This window comes from Gopherus flavomarginatus (genome assembly GCF_025201925.1).
Source record: "Gopherus flavomarginatus isolate rGopFla2 chromosome 13 unlocalized genomic scaffold, rGopFla2.mat.asm SUPER_13_unloc_2, whole genome shotgun sequence".
In the NCBI taxonomy this organism is placed as follows: domain Eukaryota; kingdom Metazoa; phylum Chordata; order Testudines; family Testudinidae; genus Gopherus; species Gopherus flavomarginatus.
Window position 1 is genome coordinate 1,400,678 of NW_026114610.1, and position 9,121 is coordinate 1,409,798.

General features: G+C 47.9%; 1 non-coding gene across 1 annotated transcript; it reads left to right on the forward strand.

Moving 5' to 3' along the window:
- The first annotated feature begins 1,197 nt into the window (after nt 1–1,197).
- TRNAS-AGA (transfer RNA serine (anticodon AGA)) lies at nt 1,198–1,279 on the forward strand. Its single transcript has one exon. It is a non-coding gene; the product is annotated as a tRNA-Ser (tRNA).
- Nucleotides 1,280–9,121: the final 7,842 nt, after the last annotated feature.

The window sequence follows — 9,121 nt, forward strand, 5'->3', positions numbered from 1 at the left end:
GAGACCTGGGAAGCAGGGCTGCCAGCCAGACAAACACCTTTAAGAGGAAGCGTAATCTGTCAAAAAATGATCTCCCTCCTTCAGTTCAGTGACACTCTGAAATGTTACTTATCAGGGCAGAGCTGGAGGATTGAAAGCAGCTACATCAAGCCTCTGTGTAGCTAGCAGGAATGAACACAAACACTCCCTTGTATCTGAAGAGATGTTTAGTTTTACCCTTGGTAAACTACAAGGCTAAAGGGAAAGGTGATGGTGGTGTCAGATATAAAGAGTGAAACATGAAACAATCATCATAGTTATGCCCATAGCAACTGTAAATATTTCTAAATTCTTCTTATTATCATCAGTGTATTATTTTCTCTGTCATCTAGACATTGACTAGACCTTGACCAAGAAATTTGGATCTTGACAAAATAATCAACTACCTCTCGTTAAGGTAATGGACTTGACACCCACTCGGGTGTCTCCACGCAGGTTCAAGTACTAACAACAGTGGCACCTTACACCCATAGCTTTTAATCAGGACAATACATTGATACAAATTCCTGTTAAATCATTTCTCAGACAGAGTCGATCGCCCACATTCCTTAAGGCACTGGGCCACCATGTGGACGTTTCATTTCCCTCCTCAATTTCACACAGAGGCACAATTTCCTTTGCACAGATCCAATAACAGTAAAACCTCCCTGTGTCTCTTGTCTGAGCCAGGGCATTCGATTGCAGTGAACCCTTCTCTCCTGCAATGGCGATGGTCAGACAGAGGGGACATGGTCACCTGCATCCCTACCAGGGAGATATTGGCTCGGCTCTTTCTTTCTGCTGCTGTTGTTAGTCCATGAAACATCAGGGATGGAATGCAAGGCTGAGCTCACACACCAATCCCCTGAAACATTTCAGTGCCCCAGAGAAATCCTGCCCCCGGCTATTGGAATGATATGGTGGAGATTCGAATTGGAAAGGGACTGTCTGAATTGTCAGTGTGAGGAATGAACAACAATCTATAGCAATGTCGTTAGCCACAAACACACTAATCATGCTCCAGCTGGAAGGAAAATGGGCAGGAACTCTTGCTATTCACCGTGGACACACTTACACTAATGCACAGCCGTGAGTGTGCTGGGGAAGGTGGTCTGAGCCATTTGAAGTGACAATTCTGTGAGAACAGAATTATCATATAGGGCAGCAGCTGTTTGTCAAGTAGTTGTGGCTGAGTGGTTAAGGCGATGGACTAGAAATCCATTGGGGTCTCCCCACGCAGGTTCAAATCCTACCAACTACGGAAGCATTAGTGTGTTGTCATTGCTGCTGTCTTAGTGCCTGAGCATCCATGGAGCCAGATCTGGTCTCCCTTTGAGGCTGGCTGTGCTTAAAATACTGCTGTAGCATTGTGGAGTAGACAGCTGCTACAGTGAGGGGAGGGGTTTTCCATCCCTGTAATAGCTGCGTTGGCAAAACAATCTTTCCTTTCATTTAGCACTATCTAACCATGGCTTAGGTCAGCTTAATTATACTGGTTCTGGGGGGTTTCACACCCTGAAAGACGTACTTGTTACAGGGTTTGTCCCATCACCCTCCCATTCCCTGGTCCTTCTCACGTGACCAGAGAGCAGCAATGCATGAAGCTCAAAGGTGCAAACAATTCAATGTTTATTGGGGTAAACTTCCAGCAAGCAATGATTCCAGTTTCCTTCCTCAGTATCCCCCTTCCCAGCTCTGACACCACAGAGGCTTGCCTGTGTCTCTGTTCCCCTTCCCTGTTCCTATTCCCCTCCCTTAGCAAAACATAATTCCAATTCCCATTCGCATTCCCCCCCTTACTTCCTGATTGACCGCAGACTATATAGTAAAACTTGAGTTCTGCTTAGCTCTATCTTAACCAATCATTTTACTGACCAATCCTAACTTATTGTAACATGATTATCTAACCAATTATACCCCACCACCTTAATTGGTTTACACAAAACAAATTAATTATACAGCAGACAGAAACGGTTACAGAACCAGACAGAGATTATAAAGACAAGCAATAGGAAAGTGGGGACTACAGTGACAGAACAACAAAAAAATGAGGATTTCACACTCCAGCTGTTGGTAAGTGAGTTGTTCCCAGACAGGATGCTATCATAGTAGAGGTTGTGGGTGCTGGTTGCTTAACTGTCTGGCGCACAGGGCAGGATTTTGAGGTTCATCATTACTCTCTCAGAATGCCAGCACCCATCTTTTGTTCACTTAAAAAGGGAACAGGGAGATTCCAACACTGCAGAACTCATGGAGCTCCAGGAAACATGTAACTTTAGGTCCGGGTGAGTGTATCTAAAAATCAGCTGTGCTGTAGAAGGTCTCTAGGAGTTGAAAAAGATGTGCCATCGTGACCTCCCTAAAGAGTTCATCAACTATTAATGAAAACTAGGGTTGATAAGTCACCTTCTTTGTAGTATCAGGATGGTGGACTGGTCTAAAGTGCTAGCTATAAGTTTCTTTTTTTCCAATCCATTGGGTGTTCTGGTCTCTGCATGGAGACGTGATTTCAAATCCCACTCCTGACATGACCATTTAATTCTATCTGCAGAAAATGGCCTCACTTCAATCTCCTTTGCAACAATAGAACACCATTTGCTTAGCTTTTCTCTTCCAGTAGTTGTGAGAGAAGTTCCAAACCAGGGGGAAACAGGGCCTGTTCTCTCGACTCATCAGTTTTTGTCTTCCTTCATTCCAAGCCATTTCCTCAGATACATCCATATTTCCCACACTTTTATGAAACTTTAGAGTCATCATTTAATTGCCACACAACTGTACTTATGAAGTGAAGTGAAACACAACATTTTTTGGATATTCTTGCAGAAGAGTTTTGTTTTCTGACCTGGAATTGAACAGGGGCTACCCGAGGGGGACAATGCTGCTCCCTTTTCTTGACTCATCCAAAAAACATAAGTTCGTGGTGCCCTTTGTTTCCATGTTCTTCAAACACCTGTCGGGGACGGCCAAGGGAGACTTGGTCCTGACTCTCAGGGTCCCTCCCTGCCCTGCCTTTCTATATGATTCTGTTGTGTGGGTTTGCGCTATGTCGTTGTTCCACGCTGAGCTGTTTTGCACAGTGTCACTTTGCACTCTGATGCATTTTTTCGTGTTGTATGGTTTTTGCACTGGCTTGTGTTGTGTTGGTTTGAGCTGAGCTCTTTTGCAGTGTGTCATTTTGCCCCATGGGGCGTTCATTTGCATGGTGCTGAATTGTCGGGCTTTGCACTCCTACATGTTGTCACTTTGTGCTGCGGAATGTCAGTTCACGCTGAATTGTTAGATGTTAGATTGGGGTGTTTCCACTTTTGTTGTTGTTTGTATTGTATTGCGATGGCATCGAATTATAGAGCTGTACGGTTGCAAGGGCCATGGAGAGGTCATGAAATCCAGCCCTCTCTGCTGAGGCAGGGCCAAGCAGAGACGATGCATTGGGGGCATGTGGGACCAAGTGCCCAGAGCAGTCGGCCCAGGCAGGGAGCAGAAGGATGGAAGCAGAGCCAGAGCAGGTTGTCTATGGGACCAAATATATGCATAGTATCCTTAACAGAGGTTTGTTCAACCTGTTCTTAAAAGCCTCCTAGGACAGAGACTCCACAGACGCCCTTGGGAGCCTGTTCCAGAGCTTAACTACCCTCAGAGTTAGAAAGCTGTTCCCAATATCTAACATGAATCTCCCTGGCTGCAGATTAAGTCCATTACTTCTTGTCCTACCATCAGTGGACATGGAGACCAAATGATAATTGTCCTATTTATAAAGACCAAACTTTTCCTTCTGCAATCATCCGTTAACTGGTTTTTATCCCCTCTTCTTGCCTGGGGTACAATGGAAGAGGAGAAAATACTCTCTTAACATAGGATGCAAAGGTCAGTTTGTTCTCTCTTCATGTTTTAGTGAAGCTCAGAGAGAAGAAGAAACATGACCTGCCAAAGAGCACAGAGAGTTTGTTTCCTTTTGATCTGTGACTATTAGCAGAAGAGTGACACCTAAGGGCTGTCGCTATCACCCACCATGGGGCTTGAATTTATGATGGTGGGATTAAGAGCATCATGCTCTACCAACAGAGCTAGCTAGATTTAAAGTCAGTCAACTGCCCAGTCGCCGTGTAGAAGGTGCCCTATAAGAACATAAGAATGGCCGTACCGGTGCAGACCAAAGGTCCATCTAGCCCAGTATCTGTTTACCAACAGTGGTCAATGCCGGGTGCCCCAGAGGGAGTGAAGCTAATAGGCAGTGATCAAGTGATCTCTCTCCTGCCATCCATCTCCATCCTCTGATGAACAGAAGCTAGGGACACCATTTTTTACCCTTCCTGGCTAATAGCCATTTATGGACCTAGCTACCATGAATTTATCCAGTTCCCTTTTAAACATTGTTATAGTCCCGGCCTTCACAACCTCCTCAGGTAAGGAGTTCCACAAGTTGACTGTGCACTGTGTGAAGAAGAACTTCTTTTTATTTGTTTTAAACCTGCTACTTATTAATTTCATTTGGTGGCCCCTAGGTCTTATATTATGGGATCAAGTAAATAACTTTTCCTTATTCACTTTCTCCACACCACTCATGATTTTATATACCTCTATCATATCCCCTCTTAGTCTTCTCTTTTTCCAAGCTGAAAATTTCTAGTCTCTTTAATCTCTCCTCATATGGGACCCATTCCAAACCCGTAATCATTTTAGTTGCCCTTCTCTGAAACTTTTCTAATGCCAGTATATCTTTTTTGAAAAGAGGAGACCACATCTGTACACAGTATTCAAGATGTGGGTGTACCATGGATTTATATAAAGGCAGTAAGATATTCTCTATCTTATTCTCCTTTTTTTAATGATTCCTAACATCCTGTTTGCTCTTTTGACTGCTGCTGCACTCTGCATGGTAGTCTTCAGAGAACTATCCATGATGACTCCAAGATCTCTTTCCTGATTATTTATAGCTAAATTAGCCTCCATCATATTGTATGTATAGTTGAGGGTATTTTTTCCAGTGTGCATTACTTGACATTTATCCACATTAAATTTCATTTGCCATTTTGTTGCCCAATCACAGTTTTGTGATACGTCTCTGAAGTTCTTCACTGTCTGCTTTGGTCTTAACTATCTTGAGCAGTTTAGTATCATCTGCAAACTTTGCCACCTCCGTTTACCTCTTTCTCCAGATCATTTATGAATAAATTGAATAAGAGTGGTTCTAGGACTGACCATTGGGGAACACCACTAGTTACCCCTCTCCATTCTGAACACAGCGATGGGCGAACCTGGAGAGAGAGGTGGCAGCCCTTCGATAGGTCAGCTGGTAGAGCAAATGACTAGAGCCGGCACTCAGAAAGTCATCCTGACGTCGCCCTTCTGACTCCCACTTGAAGGAGAGCTTCTTTTTCTTCCCCTTGCTGACAAAGAGCAAGAGAAGAAAGAAAGGTCAGGTGCTTCCAATACTGGGCTCTGGGCCCCCTCAAAGCTGCAAGGGAGTTTAGCAAGCAAAAAAGGTAAAACCGCAATGAAGTATTACCCTGGACTCAATGGCATTTCTCCATTGGTCTGTCTGCTTTGGGGCAGGGACAATAACACGTCCTGCTACATTCGTTATTTCAAAGGGCGGTTTAGGATTTTCATTCTCATACACTGTGCACAAAGCAGGACTTAACACTCAGTGTAACCTAAATGAGCAGCCCAAAGATTCTGGCAGCCACAAAGAGCATTTGGTGTGAAAGCCCAGACCTGCCCCTGCCTCTGCCCCTGCCCCAGGGGGTCATGCACAACCTACCAGCTGCTAACTCCTAAACTTTCAGTAACTCTATTATCAGTGCCTGGAGTGTAATTTAAACCATAAGAAAAACCACACTGGGCTATACCAAAGGACCATCTAGCTCTGAATCTTCTCTTCTGACAGGTGCCAAGAGCAGGTGCCCCAAAAGCCACTCAACAAGGCACCACTGAGAGTTATTATCCCTGCCCCAAAAGCAGAAAGACCAATGGAGAACTGACATGACTCCAGGGTAATGCTTCACTGCGGTTTTACCATTTCCACTTGCTAAACTCCCTCCCAACCTTCTGGGCTCCTAGAGCAGGGTACTGAGCCTGAGATGTGACACATACACTGCAAGTTTACAGAAGAAGCCACATTACCCTGATAACTCCAACACAGGCCTGCCCTGGATGTTTCATTGCACTGGAGACGTACCCTAACATTATGTCTACACTGCCGTTAACACACCCAGAGCAGCTGTCTCAAAGCCCGGGTCAGCTGACTCAGGCTTATGCGGCTGGGACTGCAAGACTATAAAATGACAGTGCAGACATATGGACTTGAGCCCAACCTCTGAGACCCCACGAGGGGCGATGGTTTCTGAACTCAGGTTTCAGTGTGAACACAAATATCTGCACCACAGTTTTTAGCCTCTCAGCCTTAGCATAATGAGCCCAAATCAGATGACCCAGGCCAGTCATCCTGCCATCTTTATCCCGGGAGAGATAGACTCTAAGGGCACGTTCCCATTGCAATGTAAGCCCAGGGGTGGCAAGCTGTGCTCAAAGCAGCACCCAGCACTCTCATATAGTGATGATATGTTTTGAACAAAGTCTGCCTGGTGAGGGATCATTTCTAAAATCTTGAACTGTTCATCTGTTGAACATTAATGTCTTCTTGCATTCTATGTGTTCACATTGGTTTGGGAAGTTATGAAGTTTGCTCTGTGTGCATTACAGAAATATGTTATGAGGTTGGGAAATGCCCCCCACCAGCCTTTCAGGTGCAAAAATGGAGGAGCCAGACTCCCTGCTGGCCCATTGAAGGCATCCACACTCCCAAGGACTATTCCAGGAACCACGTACAATGCAGACTTCTCTGAGATAGCGCAGAGACAATGGACAGTGCTTGACTCATGTTGTAGCAAAGGTACTTTCTAGCAAGTTGGAAGAAACTATGAAAGGGAAGTAGAGACATTATGAATTGGCCTCTCTCCCCCACAACTCAACAGCTGGAAACACATCTGGAGGACAAAGACTGAAATGAGATAAATCAGAAGAGAATAACAATAATACATTCAAATCAAGTCCTCAAACAGATTAGTATTGGTTTTTCAGCAGAAAATTTTCAGTTTGGGGAATTTTCATGACAGGTGTGCATGAAAGGAGAGAGAAAGAGTTTGAGTGAAAGTTGGCCAACACAGACAGAGAAACCTAGGAGGATGAAAGAAATTCACAACAGGGAGTCACCCTCATGGATCCAACTTTCTGCTAGGGAGCACACACCACTCCTGGCCAGAGAGATGATCAGCTCTCGCAAATGGCAACATCATCTCCCCTGAAGCCACAGCTAGTCCGGAAACCCACACCCAGGTAACGGGAAGTCCCTGCCTGGAGCCAGTAGGGCTGTGACCAGAGCCCTTCCCAAACCAGATACACATCTCACCGACAGGGATGGTTACTCTTGTCCCAGTTGGGGAGCTCTTGCCTGGCATAAACAGGATTCACGCTGTCACTGCTCTTGATCACTTTCCATCTCACCTCAGGGCTGGACTCCGTCCCCATGACTTCTTTTCCCTTGGTATGAAACACAACACAAGAGGAAAAGAAAAAGAAATGGTGGTGAGGTTCCTCTTCTCGCTACTCCCGCACCGCAGGGCTTCGGCTTCAACCCTCCTCCCATTTTGTCATTTCAGCTACAATTAGAAATCTGAGCCCAGGGCTCACACCTGCTTGTCTCTCCAATCCTAGGCCCTGTCCAGCATGTCTCCCTCCACAGAAGTTACCTGGTCTCATCTTAGACTCCATCTTCATATTGCTCTTCTCCTTCCCAGAGCTCCTGCTCTGCTCCTCAGACCTGTCTGTCCTCAGCTCTGCAGGCAGAGGGGAAGAGGCGTGATGGGAACACACACGCCCCATTCCAGACACCACACAGCATCCACAGGGCTACCAAAACACCTCATCTTCGGCCAAAACCACACCTCACCCTGAGGGAGCAAAAAGCCTTTGTGAGCACAGCACACACAAGACAGGAAAAGATTAACACCCACACCCAGCCCAGCCAAAGTGGGATCTTCCTCACCTTCCTGGCCACAGGTCCATGGGGCTCATGGATGGAGAAGTCTGCTGGGCTGTGGGGGTCCCTGAAGAACTAGCTCAGCATGTAAATGACTGGGATGTATGAGGAGGCCTGACTGTGGGCTGGGGTGTCCAGGAGGACCTGAGGGAAGGGAATAGGAGGATTAGGGATAGAGAAGAGTGGCGTTACCAAGGAGCATTGTGGGAATGTGGGATTTAGAGAGCCCAGAGTGGATGGATGTCGGCGGTTGGACGACCCCACAGTGGTTGAAAAGGGGAACCTGGCAGGTTTGGGTGTAGCAGAGATTGAAGATGAGGAACCTCACACCCTGGGGAAGGACTGGGGGAGTGGGAGGATGGGAAAGTGGGGCCCAGCAATGAGAAATGGGTTGGAGGCAATTAGGGGTGGGGCGCTGAGGATGGGGATGGGGGGGAGGCAGAGGAAGGGGGGGCAGGGTGCTGAGGACGGGAAGGAGGATGTGGGGGGTGGGGCGAGAGGCGGTAGGTGTCGAGGTGCTGAGGGTGGGAGGGGGAGGAGGAGGTCAGGGAGAAAGGAAAGGCCAGGTAGAGTGTACACGATGGGGGAGGGGATGCTGGGGGCTGAGGGATCCCCACAGATGGAGGTGGGGCTGGCGAGAGGGTCACAACAGATGAGGGGACACTGAGGGGGCAGGTTGTGGGTGCTTGAATGGGCTGCTGGGGCCCTACAGAGGGAGAGGAGGGGGCGGTGCTGGCAGGAGAGTCACAGCGGACGGGGGGGACACTGGAGGGCAGGTTGGGGAGGTTGAAGGCCCCGTGGCCCCAGGCTGCTGCTTGTGGGGCTGCTGCCAGGCAGCTCAGCCCCCCCTGTTGTCCCCCCAGGCCCAGCGGGGGGGGTGAAGCCCTTTCACTCAGCGCTGCCTCTGCCCTGTGCCCCCCCCGCCCGGCTCCCATGGGCCGGGGCTGCTCCCGGGGCAGGGGCTGGGCCTGGTGCCTGGAATTGGGTGTCTGAGCCCCCGGCCCCCCCGTGCGGAGCCGCCACTCCCCGTCCTGCCTCAGCGCCCCTCGGCCCGGCCCCGCCCAC